The sequence below is a fragment of the Glossina fuscipes genome, unplaced genomic scaffold, assembly GCF_014805625.2.
Source record: "Glossina fuscipes isolate IAEA_lab_2018 unplaced genomic scaffold, Yale_Gfus_2 150, whole genome shotgun sequence".
NCBI classification, from domain to species: Eukaryota; Metazoa; Arthropoda; class Insecta; order Diptera; family Glossinidae; genus Glossina; species Glossina fuscipes.
The window spans coordinates 1,086,216-1,104,355 of record NW_023998493.1 but is presented as its reverse complement, the minus strand read 5'-3'; the positions used below and the strand labels follow the sequence as shown (position 1 = coordinate 1,104,355).

At 33.4% G+C, this 18,140-nt stretch overlaps 1 protein-coding gene and 1 non-coding gene across 2 annotated transcripts in view; both read left to right on the top strand.

The window, feature by feature from the left end:
* LOC119641465 (T-complex protein 1 subunit eta) overlaps positions 1 to 18,140 on the top strand; it is a 45,699-nt gene that overhangs the window by 4,826 nt on the left and 22,733 nt on the right. The gene's annotated exons all lie outside the window — the stretch shown is intronic.
* On the top strand, positions 8,996 to 9,117 carry LOC119641538. Its single transcript, XR_005247847.1, has one exon. It is a non-coding gene; the product is annotated as a U4atac minor spliceosomal RNA (small nuclear RNA).

Sequence of the window (18,140 nt, the reverse complement as noted above, 5' to 3'; positions counted from 1 at the left end):
ATTTAAATATTATATAAGGAAATGATAGCAGATGCAAAAAAAAACTTTTCGAATTGGAAGAATTGGAAAAGTTTCTCGCACTTTTTATGGACGATGAAATCGCTGATTGGTTGTTAGCAAATTTTTTGACATTTATTTTGTTCTTAAATATGTGAAGTTTAAGTTTGCTTCTAAAGATTGAAACTGGACGTTTGCATTATCAGACATTCTTATTTCTCGCAAACATAGCATTCAATTCACCCACCTACCCATATTTCCAAAAGCATAACACGTCCAAATTTCCAGTTTATTCCAATAATTCCAGCTGAAATAAAATGGAAAAATTACGTCTTCCTTGTATAAGACAATGAAATGAAATCAACCAAAAAAACATACATTTCAGTGATATTAATTTTAAATTAAATGGCTAAATATTATATATATTTTATGTAATTAATTAAATCTAAAATCAAAATTTTCGTCGCCCTATAATTTTTACCATTCCGTGTCTCTGATCAAGTAACTACGAAGTTACGAGTACATCAAAGTCCAGCAATCATCGTTCATATGTCAACATAATGCATTATTTTTTTTATACCCATCACTGTTTTTCTTATAATGTGTGTAGCAACCAAAAGGAAGCTTCAGACACCCTATAAAGTATACATACTCTTGATCAGCGTGAAATTCTGAATTGATTTAGCCATTTCTGTTCGCCGGCGTGGGTTGTGTTGTTGGCAGTCCCCTGGCAAAAAATCGACTTTAAATTTGGTTGAAACATTGGAAATTTCTGCATGCAGGTTAGTGTTGAAAATGGGCCAAATTGGTTAGAGCAGAAACGCGCAGTGGAGCGTGAACTCAACTGTTTGAAGAAAGGAATTATTTTTAATTAAAGTGCGTTTCTCAACTCTCTTGAGCAAAATTTTGGGTTTCTGATAGAGTAATATTCAAGACAGATTTCCCTTTAAAACTTGTAACTGTTTTCCATTTCGATAAACATGTAAATATGAATAAAAATCGCTATGGCTCCTTGGAATGTAATCAAAACAAATAACAAATTGGGCCGAGTCTTCTACGTTCATCGCCGCTTAACACGGGTCAATAATATGTAGAGCTGTGTTCGGTCACGTAGGTTTCTTTTTGGATGCGTTACGATAGAGGAATGTAATTTCAATATTCTTTATTATGGAATCTACATTATTAAGTAGGGGTACGCGTTTTTTTAAAGTTTTTTTTTACAGCTTCTGCACGAAGACGAATAGAATATAAATACCAACTTTTATTCTTGTATCTGTTATGGTTTCTAAGAAACGAGCAAAAAATCATGTGGTCACACATTAGGTTGTGCTGTGGTGGGGTTCTTTGATCGATTTAGTTTAATTTCAATACCAGCCTGTGTGCAATAACTTCCAATCAAAGAGAACCCTACACAGAAAGACAGATAGACGGACATGCTTAAGCTGTTCTGGAATTTGACATAAAAAGAAAGTAAATATGACGGAACAGAATATAGACAGAATATATTTTATGCAACGTAGTAGTAATTTGAATGCACCACACATCAATTGCCTTGGGAACACAAAATAGTCTTTTTCCTTTGGTAATATTTTTTTTTTTTTTTGGCCTAGTGGAAGGCTTTGTGTATTGCTGCAGATTGAAATAAATAAATAAATAGAAAATATTTATATATGCACCTTATATTGCATACATAGAAAGTTGTTCTCATTACCATTAGCATTAGAAAGCAACATAAATAAGACTTTGCGAAATTTGTGAGAAGTTTTCTCATTGCAAGTTCGTTTTTTCCTAATTATTTTTATCTCAGTACTCGGAAGAGATCTTCGAAAGTCCCATTCCCTTGTGATATAACATTTGGAAAATAAGAAATTTGAAAAACTTTTCAAACGTAGGCCAGCGGTTTGTTTCGTCCATCAGAACAAGATGAATACGAAAAGTAAGACGCATGCGAGAATACAAGCGTTTTATTTTATAGAAGACATTGACTGTCTCAAATGTTTATTACAGCCATGTAAAAATTTGAAACTCTTGTTGACTTTATAGTTTAAAGAGAAAAACTTGCATTCTTTTCTGTACTTGCCTAAGCTTTGTCGGTCTTACGGTTTGTTTTTTTTTTTGTTATATTTTTCCAATTCGAGCTTAAAGATGCAAATGAATAATTCTTCACACTCAGAGTTTCAACTCATCAAACTAGAAAGTGGAAAGATTCCATATGATTATAATATATAAACATGATCAACTTCAAATTTAATGTTAGTCCCGTTCTTTCTCTTGCGTTTGCTTGCTCTTTCAGAATATGTTTCGGCCAAAAATAATAAAAGTGGAAGAGTTTCGGAAAATATCCTCGAATAAAAATTAGTATCTGAAATTTGTCCAAATGTTCATTAAAAGCTCAAATCTATACAGTGAAGAGCGGACGTCTAGTGCGCTTTCAAACTCTCTTTGATTTTGATTTCTTTTCCTTAGATGGTACCAGACAGAAAAGAAATTATCGATTACGTTAGATTCGTTTACTGCAAATCGCAATTTGAATAAATGATTTAGTTTCTGTGCGAACAGTTTCAAATATTCACTTGATATTGCTGAGCTAATAATTATTGATTTTCAGTTTGTTGATGGGTATTAAAAATTCGCCTAAAGGCCGCTATATTTTTGTTGTTACTTTTTGCTGTTATTGTTATTATTATTATTTTTTATTTTTTGGTGTACATTGCCTTTGTTTAATCTCCGATCTGCACTATGCACTCGAAACGTAATTCCTCAACTTAGCACAACCTACTTTCCCCATGGGCCGCCTACATGCATATGATGTGTTGCAGTAGATAAACTGAAATCATATAAAAAAAGGAAAAAACAAAAATGAGACAAAAAAAACAATAGCACCAAACGCTTGCCTACTCTTCAATACAAAAACATATATGCATACTAGCTAATGCACAAAAGAAAAAAAGAATATGAGGCCATCACCGTGCAAAATATATTTACAAAAAAAAGTATTTTTCCATTTAACCCCACACCTACCTTTTCCATGTAAAAGGCATAAAGTTGAAAAAAAAATGAAACAAAAAAATGACTACAGCTTCTACATTTGATGTTTTTTATGGAGATTTCGTGATTTTTACAAAAAGAAATTAAATTTTCTCTTTATTAACACGTTTCTATGTTACTTGGTTTAAACCAAAAAACATAACAAAGCCAGGAAAAGCTTTAATTCACCCGGGAGCAAAACTTGAATATCCATCACCTCAAGCGAATATTTTTCATAAAACAAAGTATTGGGAACATTTTATTCAAAATCTCTCCTATCTCCCTACATAGTAAGGTTGCATAGCCTTGTAATCCAACAAAATGATCGAACATATATGTTAGCTGAACGAAAATAAATATTAATGGCATTAACATGAAATATAAATGCATTATAGATGTTTTGGCTGAACGTGTTTGGGGATGAAATATGCTGTTGCTTCCTCCAAAAGATGTTAATTTAGAAAATTAACCGCACCACCCGTAGCTTATTGCGATAATTTTATTATTAAAAAGCTTTAGCGCCGCTTTTTTCCGGTCCACATAAATTTTTTATAGTTTTACAGAAGCGTTCGAACAAGAAGGCGGCTTAGGCCGGGTGATATTCCATTAACTACTTCAAAAACGAAATTCAGTCAGATCAGAAAATATTCTTAAATAAGACCCTAGCAGAGTTTCTTCCATAGGGGGGTTTTAGTCTTAATAATTTTTAATTTTAATAATTCTCTAAATTCTTTCTACACAAAACATAGATTGGCTTATTTTAAAGCAATTATTCGAATGAGTTTTGATTTGAATTTTCAACACCTAACGTAGCTCCAGCACTTTACTTTAATACAATTATTTCAGATCCCTATGAAACTTTAAAATAGTTGACTTGGTTGACCGAATGGACCTAGAGGAAATCTCCAATTCTACATTTAACTTGTGAATTTTAATAAAAATGCTAATACCCGGTTCCAAGTTTCCAAATTTCGACGAATCAGGAAACCGCTAGTAGAAAAGAGGGGCGGGCAGAAGATGCACAATAGCAAAATCACACCGAAAATATTAGTTCTTATGAAAGTCATCTTTTTAAGACAACAAGAAAATTTTTTTTTTAATCCATACAAGATAAATTATATATCTAAACAACAACAAAAATGTCCATCCCCAAGTTCTACGGATCTTTAGAAATGTTTTAATTCAATGTCCAATTATGCTAGCTACTCTGTCGCTCATTCGGTCTTTAAAGCATTCTAATGTATTCACTATTAAGACAATACTAACTTAACAACAGAAACAACGTTTCGGTATTAAAAGTTCATGGCAGTTTAATCAACTTTTGCTTAGAATATTTTCTATTAGTAGTCTTTAGCTTTAACAATAACTAATACATAAATAAAGACACGTTTTAAGTAAATAGTTGGTTCAATGACTCGACTGAAGAAAACATAATATTTATATATTAATAGATGTTTAATTCTTTGAAATTACATATGTTTTAATTATTTAATATTTCAATGTTTCTCTGTGTATTGTTCAGCTGAGATATTGAAGAACAAGTAGAAATTTTGAATGTGATTAAGCATATAATTATGCTGTAAAAAACCAGGGTCAATATCGTATCTATTAACAGCAGATACATAATACTTAAACGCGTTAGAAGATTAGAGATACGTTTTTTAAATCTATCTGTAATGGCTTGAAAAAATTTGAGGTAATTTAGTCGGATATTCTTGTGACTCCTCTTCTGGATTATATGGTCTTAAAGAGAGAATGTGTGGGAACATGGGTGTCTATTGTTTGCGTAAAATTATTCTGGATCGTTTTGAAGTTTAGAATCTTAAATTCAGATTGAATTTGCGGTGGATACAATCTTCCCAGCGAATAATTTCTAACGCCAATCAATATTCGTATTGCGGATAGGCAAAAAAGTAATGCATGAAAGAATTATGGAAGCTGTACATCAGTGCATTGTCGATCATTCGAAATAGGACAGGCTACATTTTTACGATCGGTTTACGCAAGCGTATGAATCAATGACCATATTGAGTTGAATTACTGACTCAAGCCGAACTACTATTAGATTTCATTCATTGTTTTTGCAATCCCATTTTTAAAACGAAGATGTAAGAAATTATCAGGAATTTCAACTACTAGTGTATGGCGGACATGTCGCCTTATAAATAGGTTTCAAAACAACAGAAAATTATTGTTTCAAATGGTATGACTTTGTCATTACTATTTCGTTATTGTTATTTGAATTGCTATTGTCATTAGTATTTGAAATTATATCGCTCATGCCTTCAACGACGTAATGTGTCAAACATTTAAGCTCTATTGATAAGTTTTTTTTTATTTTTAATATACTTGAAATTGTCTCGAAACAAGGCCTTAGGCGGCATAGAATACATTTTTTTTTCTCCTTTTTTTTTATTTTAGAAAGGCAGAAGCCGGTTTTTTCAAATGTAGCTTTTTGCGCTGTTTATGCATATTGCATATAAAAGCATTTTTAACGCCACTCCAATAACGGCTACCGTATGCATTTAGCTTTGCTGATTGCTATGCAAAAAAAAAAATGTATTTCTCGTTTTTTACAGTCAGTGGAGAGGTGACGGATTAAGTGATTTTTAAATGGAGAAAATCTGCAATTTATATGTTGTAAATAAACACAGTTCAGTCTAGAATATTGGGAGGGAAGCAATTTTGATAGAAAATGATTGGGAAAATTGTAAAAATCATACCTATGACATCGTTTCTAAGAAAATTGTCTTTAAAACGCACCGATGCTCATCGGTGACTGATCACAGTGTACTGGATTTGTTCCTGCATTTGTAATACGTATTGGAAGCTTCTTAAAGTATATACGATATAATTATGATACGTTAGCGCATGATAGGCCCACCCGTACGGTCGGAATAGAAAACGAGATTTGAATAAACACTCTTAGTTATTGGTCGCGTACTAAGTTTGAAGGTAAGTATATCGTGTTGACGCTCAAGTCCATGCAATACATAAAAATGCATCTGATTCTCTGACAAACTTGGTCACAGTAATCAAGAATTTTCTAATCAACGATATTAAAAAGCAGTAAAACAAATAACTAACATGGCTAACAGTAACGATCCAATGAAAAAATATCCCCACGCCTGCTATTTTGCAATGTTTCGGGTTAAAGTGCGAAGGGATAATTTCGCAATAATACCCGGAAGTTCGCTCAGGGACGTCGCAACTTTTGAAGTGACCAAAATCGGTAAACAATCGTGCTGACAGTATAACTTACACTTCGCGGTGACAGCCCACTTACGGACAGCCATACGAAACATAGCTAAAACCATCCTGCAATTACGTTTGCATTACCCCAAGACGGGCTCCCGTTTAAAGGTAATTAATTCTTACGATATAATTCTGCGTCTTTCGAGAATGGCTTATTGGCTTATTTCCACACATGGTGCAATTTCTACACCCAGAGATATGGAAAATATATTTTTCTAAGAAAAACGACAGAAATAACTCGACAATCCCATGTCCAGTTAAAGCAAAAATTTGGTTCTCCGTTCGCGCAGCTTAAGAGCTCTCCAGGTTTATTGCTCATCATCACTTATACCCTAGGAGGGAAACAACGACAAAAACATGACAGTTCGTACTTGTAAGTCACCACCACCCAGTCGGTGGGTGTAACAGAATCGGCTACGGCCAGATATAAATTTCTTGCTTGCTTTTTATTTAATATCCCATTTAATATTTATTGTCTATTAAAATTAACAATTTATTGCTTTCATCATAACTTAAATAAAAATAGATAACCATTTTTTTTTAAAGAATTTTATTTAACACAATTTGTCTTCTCTTCCAATTCATTTATTTTCACTGGTGCGGTTCAATTAAAAGTGTGTACTAAATGAAAAAAATCAAAGTTCATTTTGTTTATATTAAATTTAACTAAGTTCCGTTTATCTTTCGCCTTAAAATTGAGCTGAAAGCTAAAATTTATCAAACAACTATTTGCTTGAAATCTTTAAACAAATGGCGTCGGCATTTCTTACAAAAGCCACAGTCACTTTGGCTAAAAAACTAAATTAATTTCAAGAGAAATGGCTACATGTGCTGTGTTCTCTTTAGTTATGACGACATTTCTTTCAAGGCGAATATTATCTTACAACTTTTTATAGCGTATTTTTTCAGAGATCAGGCTAAGTACCACATTTAATGTTCGAAGGTGAAGTACGGATGCATGTATTAAATTAAAAATTTGTTGTTATTTTTCGGTTTAAGTAAAAGTCGAAAATCTGTGTAAAGAGGGGCAAAAATGGGGAAGACGCATTGCTACATTGGCGCTTGATTAAGAAATTATTAGATTGTCTAAAAAGTGCTGGGCCTTTGGAAGGCAATTTGTATATTAAAGACATAGATAGCCTCGGCTCAAGTAAGTGTCTTTTAAAGTAGTTTTAGTAAATTTTCGATTGACTTTTGTTAACGTTTAACGTAGAAAATAATCAAAGTCTTATGCACGAGTATAAGCAAACGATTCAATACCCGGGTTGCATCGGGTGCCGAGAATATTACACTACATTCTGACATGTTCACGTAGTATTTCAATTCCCACTCGCTTTACGAATAATGTCAAAATCTATATTAAACCCTATAGAGAATATTTTTATACCCATCGTCGAAGGATGAGGGTTATGTTTAATTCTCAAAATGTTTGCAACGCCCAGAAGGAAGCTCTTTCGAGACTCTACAAAATACATATAAGTATTCTTTATTAGCATCAACTTCTGAATCGATTTAAGTATGTCCGTCTGAGTAATGTTTATTGTGAACATTCTCCTGGCCGCAAAAATGAAGCTATCGACACATGGGAAATTGGATTGTTTCATTGGTACTTAATGAAGGCCGCTGAAATGTGCAAGATAAATTGGTCAGTCTCTTCAACAAGTATGAAAATTATATTCGGTCGCGACCGAATCGTTCATACTCGTTGCCGTCATTCTAAAGAAAACAAAACAAGTGAAAAAGTTAAATTTTTAGGCTCTATAATATGGGGTAAGCGCGGTTGCTTTTTTTTTCTATTTTCATAATAAAAGTTTCCGCTACGCGGGCGGGAGTTGTCGGCGTTTCCTTGAAAAGCTTAGGTGACTTCCAAATTCGTTTGCGAATTTATAGACGATATCTTCTTTTTCGCTAACGGGAGCATGTTTACCACCGATACTACGCAGTTGGGCGGAGGGACAGATGCGCATTTCAAATTTAAAGCTGGCCAAGAATTTATGTACCTATGGTGATTTTGAAATCTGTTTTGAAAGAAATCAGTTCTTTGATACATTAGAACATAGGGTAGGCGTAGTAAATGTTTTCTACATTTGTGCAGGTATTGCAGCGTTAATTAAGAATTTGATGTTGGTCAAGAATATATGTACTTTGTAAGGCATCTGAAGCTTCCTTCTGGGCTTTTTGCAAACGTTTTGACAAAATGAATATACCCTTCATCGGGTGCTAGGTATAAAAAGGATAGGAGTGCATGCCTATTAAGTAGATTAATGTTTTATATCGGAGTTTAGGTTTTTATGAAATTCTTTTGTTTTATATAAATATTTCAAATATCTACCGTTTTTAGCGGGGTTTCCTTTGCAAAATGATGGTATGTATTCACTTTCACCTTTGGAAGTACCTAAAACTATCTGTAATTTTGCAAAATATTTTTTATATTAATTCAATCTATGCAATGCGAGTTCTACAAACAAAATAAGAGCACATCGTCGGCTTCTGAATACCCACCACCAAAACTGTCGGACGAAAAGACTCATAAAAATGCTACGCAAGACACGCTTACTAATCTACCCTTACCAATGCGGCAACTAAAAAAAGTTTTTTTTTGCAAATATCTTCACTTATCTGTTATAGCGAAGAAAAAGTTTTTTATGTGATGGCAATAATTCTCATGCGCTTTATATTTATTTTCGTATAAGCAGCTCATAGCAATGCTTAGTCGTCCTTCCTTGTCATGGGGAGCATGGTACTCTATGAACGTTTAGTGAGAGTATTTATGCTGACACCATTTATTTAAATAACCCCCCGTACGCTTTGTCTAAAGTGTATGGAATTTTTGGAAAAAACCCTCTTACTTTATAGAGGGTTTTTATATGCAAATCAATTACAGATACGAACCGCAGATATATTTATCCCAGTTGCTAAGCTAATGCAAAGGCAACGAATGCTCTCTAAGCACTCCCGGGCCGTTGCTTTTTATTGTGTTTCCTTCTATTTTCTATACCTTTGGCTTGTCGATCGATATCAACAATTCAAATAAATTTGTGTTGATATATGCATTTGTAAATATAAATGTGTGTTGACTATGCGCTTATGTATACTTTATAAGGCAGTTAGTATATGCAACGTGACTATAATTGTATTTAATTTGCACAGTTTTACGTAAAAGTGTCATGAAGTACGTCAGTAAAAGTTGAAAGCATTTGTAGTGTTGTCTCTTTTAAGCAAACTTTGCAAGAAAAAAGAAAGCGGCAAATATAATGCACCTCATTGCAGGAAAGTGAGGTACTCAATTTTATGCTCCACTTATAATCGAAATAGATTATTGCAGTGTTGTCCGTGCTATCGAATTTCTCCAGAACTCTGAAGTTAAATCATTTTCTGAAATGATATTTAAAGATAAGTTGAGTACTTCTATGGAATCGCTAGAGCTAAAACTGCAAAAAAACAAAGAAAAATATAGTAATGAAAGGTGCCCAGGATTCGTTTCAAGACGTATATAAATTGCTTTTGTTATCGCTTTACGTCGATGGAAAACAAAAAAAAAAACTGACATTTCACTCTATTGTTTTGAATGGGAACGGCGAGTATAGTCTGTATAATGCAACAATGTTGTGTGAATCAATAAAATGTAAATTTATTTATTGCATTTTCTAAATAGACGTCTGTCAACGTTGTTAAATGATTTATTGATCTCCTATTTAAAAGTAACGTTGTAATAATTTAGCGAACGCTTATTCTGCGATAAGCAGAAAACTTTATTTAAGAAAGTTTTCTTTCACTTAAATCTCACCGACTTTCTTGTTCGACAGCCTAAGACTTTTACATAAATTCTTTGACGAATTCTCTAAAAGTTGTACATTGCGGGAACGGCCGCAATTTGCATAAAATCATATAGGTGTTGTGGGAGTGTCTTTTGACTAGTTTAGGTGATTTTCGAATGCTTTTGCAAATTTATAGGCGACGTTTTCATTTTTGCGAACGGATGAATATTTACCATAGGCAATAGATAGATGGACATGAGGACAGACGAGCATATGGGCAAATTGCAAATTTTATAAGATTTTTGTTACTTGGCGTTATAAAGGCAATGACGAAAAAACTGAAATTTTGATACAGTATAACATTCGGTAGGCGTGGCGAATTTTTATTATCTTTGTACGTACACTACATCATTATCCGTAGAATAATTTAACAATTAAAATTATTGTAGATTTATCTGCTGTAGATTATGAGTAATGATTAAAAAACTAGTGGTTTATTTTTTTGGCAAAAAGAGGTGTTCTCAGTTTACGTGGTAATGTGGGCGTCTCCTTCGACCAATTTAACCCACTTCCAATACCAACTTGCATGCAAGAACTTCCAAAAATGTTTGCAACAAATGGATAGCCGGACAGACGGACATGCTTAAATCGATTCAGAATATCATGCTAATCAGGAATATATATAATTGGTGGTGTCGCTGAAGCTTCCTTCTGAACGTTGCAAACATTTTGATAGAAATGATTATACCTCTCCTTCCTTGATGCTATGTTGACATGAAGAAGCTCCAATAATTACCTAATATGACTAGATTTTCTTTCTATTCGTTTTTAAAGCAAGGAAGATATGGTTTCCCATAAATATACGAAATTGTCAATATAACATCGTATGTGGGCATAACCACCATGCAACGTTCAACATAGTCTTAACCTTTTCTTGGGGCTCTGGCCGAATAGCAGCAAGTAGATTTGGAAAAATATTTGACGTCGTAAACGAAAGATGTCTCTGAGTTGATTGTGCTCACCATACATAAAGCAACATAAGAAATCCACAATCAGTCTTAAGATCTTAAGTGAATCAAATTCAGGATACAAGCGGTTGGAACTTCTAAAAATACACTTAATCGTAGTAATTACCAAGAAGGCATATTAAAAATAACTTTTCAGACGACTGAAAACCAATAACACTTTTATTAAATAAATTTCATTGCACGTACTTCACTTTTTGTACTAATAAAAATTTTTCTCATAATCTCTGTCTGATATTAACAAAAAAAATTCCAATTCAAAGCAAACAAAAGCTTTTTTAAAACGTGATATGATTGTAAAATAATTTATTTGTTTATTATTTACTTGTATTTAGTAATATAGCAACCCTTAAAGGAACAAAGAACGCAATTTTATAACCCATAGATAAAAACATTTACGTTGCTTAACTTTATTTATAAACAAACATACAAATCTATTGTTTGCTTAGCAATAATTAGATAAAAAAACAAGTAAGAGCATTGTAGTTGGGCAAGGTTAACTATTAGATACCCTACGCAACTTCACCTAATACAGTTATTCACAATAATACAAAGGCATAGTTTTTATGAAAGGCCGTGTATTGGAAGAATCCTTATATACAATGGTATCCCAAAAAAAAATATTTGTTGATATTTATGAACTAAATCATGAAATATTAAACATTGTATCTTTTTACTATACAAAGATTCAGTTTTCATAGGAACGGTTGGTTATAGGGGGGAGAAGATTCAAAAAATTGTCCCAGCCGAATCAAATTTTTCGTACCAATTTAGAATATCCAAATGCTAGCACAAAACGTGTTTTGTCGAGAAATTGTGAAAATTGCAAAAATGTTTTCTATAACGACTTTCCAAATTAGTACGTTATGTGGGGACTGGTGGAAAGTGTGGACCGATCCAAATCATTTTTAATAGCATGTCAGCGTACAAAATGTCATCAAAATATCTCAAAAATTTCGAACCATAAACAAAACAAACTTACATGGACAGACAGACGGCAGACGAATAGATAGGCTTAGGTGGGTCTATCACAACTACCGCAAATGCTGTAGAGTGGAAAAAATAAACATAATGTGCTGACATTGTACTCCGAAGGTAATAAATCGCACGAAGGGTTTCATTTTTTTAAAGACTGAGAGTATTTTAAGCGTTAATTGTGTCCTCAGATAAGAGTAGGATGACATTTGTTTACTTTTATTGAGAATGGTGCATTTTTCGATTCGATTTTACCTCTTCAATCTAGTCTAAAAAATATTTCTAGATCCGCCGGTATGCTGTAAAAGTTCAACAACTGATGAAAAAGTTTCGAAGAAGTAATAGAATGCACTCACGTTGTACAGAAACCAAAAATTGTCTGCCTCTAATTCCATCGAATAGGTTCACGCAAGCGAACCATGCTACTCAAATAATAACCTTTATTAATTTTTGTGCTATTAGGGCGAAAGAAATTCAGAGTGCATCACATCGACGAAAACTTTGCCTTATATCTTTTTCAACCAAAGATTAAACGAAATAGCCTAATATGAAGATTGCTTCACAATTGGCTCCAAGGAGTCCATTTATAACTTTGAAAACTTTGCTTAGTTTTGCGTACATGTCATTGCACTCACTTTTATTTGACTTTAACATAACGGGAGCAAAACATGGAAAATTTAGACAAACACTTGCATTTTTAATGTAAATCTCTGCAAGAATAATTGTAATAAGCATAACATTTACATATATATATATATGGTTAAGTTAAAATACCCGAGGAGAGGGTTTCAATAAAGTTTGTATATCTCATATAATATGTACATATCGTCTTAATCCGCCTGAGTAGCCGAAGGCGAGGAATCTCGACTAGCAAGTCAATGGTCGTGGGTTTGAATCTCAAGTGCGGTAGAGTGTTTAATAAAAGCCGATAGCCTTAGATGCTAGTGCTTTTAAGAGTTCCGTCTTAGAATAATACATATCGTCTTAGATAATCAATACATTGTTTCATGTATATCTTTGTGGTAATAGCGACCGAGTGCCTATTTTCCAACTTGTTGTGGAGAATTATATCTAAATAGAATTCTAATCAGTGTTGTCTTTTCTATTAGTTTTGTGCGAACCGAGTAGAGTGGTGCACCAAGAGACTGTTTTTTACTTCTATAGATGATTTCGATGATCTGATTATTAGGCACACAACATCAAGCCAAATTCGCTATTCATGTTGCATATTGTGGCGCCTCCGCTCTTCGATGCCGTGACTTATGTGCGGTGATGGATTATTCTAGGCAATGCAAGCCTCTGATAAGTTTCACATTCCCACCTAATGAGTACATCAAGTTACTAAACATCTCATTTTTGCGAATCACTTCAGCGAAGCTTTACAATTAAAATACGAGCAGTGTTAAAGGGAAAGTTTTGTCACAAAATTGATATTTCGGCTTAGCTACGATTTTAGCTTTGGGAAACTCTGGGTATTTTGATAGTTATATGCATGCGTTACATGTCTATGATCAAGTTAGCACGCCGTCCGTTTTCCGCCTATGCATATAAAAGTGTTTCACATTTACTAACACCTAAGTAATTAAATTTTATTTATAATGAATTGTATGCATACGTATGCAATTAACACATTGCAAAACGTTAGCACTCGTTTATTTGTTATTATTGTGTAAGGTTAGGTTTCTTTATTTAGATTTGTTTTTGTAAAAAAAAAAAAAAAAAATTATCTTTTACTACAACTTAATATGTTTCTTATTTTTATTCTTGTGTGACTGAAAAAGCGTAAATTTTAACTTTGCAGCCATTATTAGTGAGTGATATTCATATACATATATCGTATGGATTTCATTACATTCATAGAACAAGAAATTTAACTCGTATACATATGTACATATTTAATAACCACAATCAAGCATTACCTTCATCAGCAAGTGACAAGTTTATTGCCTTTTCGCACCAACTACAGAAGGTTGGTGCTATATTCATTTCATCAGAACGCTTGCAATTCTCAGAACTAAACTTCAGACGTTCCAAAAAGTATATATCGAATCGATGGCTGTCCGTCTGTGTTACGTTTACCGGGAACGTTCCCCGAATGGCCAAAAGGAAGACTACAACTTTAAATTTTGCAAAAACCTTGGAATCCACCCAAGCATCGAAATCGCCTACATTATAACGAAAACTGGGAATGTCTCGATTTTCAAAAGTAAAAAATTGTTAGAAATTTTGATCATTAGACTACAATCAATACCCGGACAAAAATTCTCGTGTGTACTTTTGGGAGCATCTTACAATAGCTTTAAAAAACAGCCAAAGTCGGCGATACCCACTCAGCATTATTAAGTACCGAAATTTCGTTTTTTCTAGTTTTTAGGGTTTTTTTTCCCTTAAACAAAGTTAGTGGGTATAAAAGATTCGACCACAATGCAATATAATTTTTTAATTTATTTCATTTGAAAATTTTGTTTTCCTTCAATTAACGTCAATTTCATTTTATATAGGTTTGACATTGAGTTCTTCAAAAACTTTTTTTACTCATCATAGGGATGTGATTAGAATTGTCATTTGCGAGTGAGTGATGCCTTAGAATCTAATGCGCTGCGATTGTTCCGAATAGGCTTGTTCGGCTTCAGTTCTTCAATTAAGTAATTGATCACAATGACAACAAGTCAAAATATTAAAAATGCTAAAAACTTTTTTATTCCCTGAATAAAAGGAAGAGTATGTTAAGGTATAAGACACTAGCGCCAATATAGGACAATATAGGACAAAAGAAATGTGTAATCGAGTGCCTTTAAATTCCATTTTGAACATTTTTCATTTCTATATTCTAGCGTTACCAATCTCAAAAACCTCAAGTGAAAGATGACAAGACACTAACCTTACTTTCAATTATTCACCCTTCGAATTTTGTAACAACAAGGCCGGGCAGGCTACATTGGCAAAAACTACGTAACGACGGTAGCTTTATTTAATGCATATTATGATGTGGTAAAATGCTCTACTCATAATAGTCTTTGCACTTTTAGATAGTATGCTTTGGCTTAGATCCTTGTAGATCCTTGTCATCACAACAAGTGTCATCCGAGGGTTCGATGTGGCTGTAAGTATTTTGGGGGCTCCAAACAGGTGTAACGATATGTGTTCTGGAATTCTAGACTTAAGTAAATGCAGTGGTAGATGGTTAAAATCGTATAAATTTACGAATCCTAAGGGATTGCAAACTTGAGCTAAGAGAAGAATGCTTTTATAGCCCTCTTGAAAACTAAATTATGTAACCTAAAGATTAAACTATTTGGAAGTCTAAACCTAAACACAGACTAAACCAAGAATCGACTCTCGCAACGAGGCGTTATCAATGAAATAGTCGGCAAGAAGATGAGAATTAGAAAGAACTTGAATGTATTGGGGAATGGGTATTCTTAGAGTGTTGATGAAGAAGCGACATCTATCTGACCAGAAAAAAGATAAGGAATTTCGACATAAGGATAATTACGATAATTTGAGTGAAGAGGAAATGAAGTTGTCATGTAAAGGCGAAGCCAAAGGGAATGTGCTTATCAACAAGATTACTGAATAGAGTAACTGCTAAAAACCCAAATTACTTCGTTATAGCAGCTTTGATGAAAAGCGAGCGTAGTAAGCGCAGGTGTTCTTGCCCGCGAATGGGGACACTTTTTCCCAAATTCCATGTCGTGGTTGCCAGAGACAAATCTGAACAATAACCCGGAATTTGCTACTAATAAAAGCAGGTCCCGATGCGAAGAAATATCTCAGATATTTTGGATGTATCCTCGAGTTTCAACGTCCAACGCACACAAAATACGGATCAAAATTCCTATAAAGTTCATATGTTCCGTATATTTAGTCCCGCTCGTTTCTTAGACTATTTGATCATTTGATCAAAAAGTTTTGAAATAAATAGTTGATAACTGTCTTATATGTTTTCAGCTGACCGCTTGACAATGGATCTAGTCGAGTCACGAGAGTCAGAAAATTATATGCTGAAAACCAAAACAGATACTTTGAACTCGGATGGAATCTTGGCCAAGACTAGTTTTAAATTTAAAACAACAATTGGCGCGACTTATCTACAAGCAGACACGACTACTGTTTGTTATGACATGAATAGGAGACATTAAGCTATAACTTGGCAGCTCATTACTAAAAGTACGAATATCGAACTATCTTATATAGTGCGGTAGCCGAGTATTTGAATTTATACAAGCCTAAACATATCTGTACATGTCTGTCCACATTTCGTTAAGACGATTATGTAATAAATTAATTTTTGTAAGATTCGGAAAACTGAATTGGGCTTTTCTTTACACGACTTTAGTCAATTTAGCTTAGAACTGGGATTTTTCGATTATTTATGGGCCGGCGCAAGCATAATAAAAGTATAAACTTCAATCTTTTCACCAAATATTGAGGGACCGTGCTTTACGACGTGTTGACTTGTTTTTAATAGTTCGAATGGTTTTTCCTGCCATAAATTTATAATGCAAAAATATAATCAAATGTATTCTTATCTCTACACTACTATGGCGATGACACACCACTAGAAAGGACCTACATGTTTTTTTTTTTATTATGAAGCTTTTTTTTGTGATTATATTATTTTTATTTAAGACGTTATCGCTCTTATTTTTTTTTTTTGCTTGGTGTCGTGTTATTGATAAAGAGCTTCAACCACACAGACATGTGTGTGCATTAATTCGATTATACGTAGGCTAACTAGCTGACTGACGGAATGACAGATAGACAACTAGTGGGAAGGTATTTGCAATTTAGATTGCTGTAGAATTGGAGCAATTGAATGCTTAGGCAAATAAACCGCACTTAAGTAAATTTGTTATCAACCCCTTCATATTATACACATATGCAGCTGGAATTAGTTTTTTTTCTATTTTTTTTTTTTAAAGCTTGTTGATTAAATTTAAATTAATATAAAATTTGATAAAAATGTAAAAAATTTCCTAAAATATTGTATATAGCATTCATGATTGAAAAACATTTTAATGAAAAGTTAAAACCCTCTTATTAGCTCAGGCTACGTGTGTGACAAAGTTTTTGTATCTATTTCTCTATAAACACATCCGTAGTCTTTGATCATACATCGCTTTGCATGTAGTCATATATGTATGCTTTATACACGTATGTCTTTATCTAAGTATGTATTTAGTGCTTTGCAATAACTAATAATAAAAAAAAAATAGAAAAAATAGCTAAAGTGTATACCAGCCCGCGCTGTTGTAACCAGCTCTGACGCCACCACTAACACCAGCCATAGTAAACCGATACGAATACTACTGAAACCAATATCAGGCAAAATAAAAAAAGAAGAAAAAACAAGCAAAACTGCATATACGTTGTTGTACATTAAATGTATACGTGCGCCCCTGTATGTGCCTATTATGTCTATGTCTTTTTTATGTTGTTTTCTTTATCAATGTGTGCAATCATTTGTGTTCTGCGTGTGGTACGTTAGTAAGTTATGTATGTGTGTGTTGTGTATCCATGACAAGTTTATTGACCCCCTACTATTACTGCGGTGCTATGCAGTACAAGTCAAGTAGTTGGTGTTTGTTTGTGCCTTCGTGTGGGTACAACAATCTTATTCAGTATACATACACATGTAAGAGCATTAATTTTATTGTTATTGTTGTAATGAATGTATTCGCTTGCCGTTGCTATTGCGTTTTCTATGTACAAGGCCTTTATTTACAAGCTGCAATATTTATACCCTACACCCTTTTAAGTTGATGTACTGTGAAGCAATGATATGGTACTTTTTTGAATACAATCCAAGCGAAAGATTGCGATCTAACTTCAATTGTTCCTATATTTTGCAAAAGGTTTGAACCTAAGTTTAGACCATAAAAACAAAAAACTGGCCAACAATTATTGTTAGCTTCTATTCTACTATATTTTCTGTACGTTTTCGCATACAGTACCCCAATTTTGCTCTGTCCTGTATACTTATCAGAATTCGTGAAGTAAGTCTGCGATCACTTTATAATGCGGATGTTTGGCGCTTTGAATTTTCTTTTATTTACTTGTCCGAAAATATAATATACATTTGTAATGTACTAATGGAATA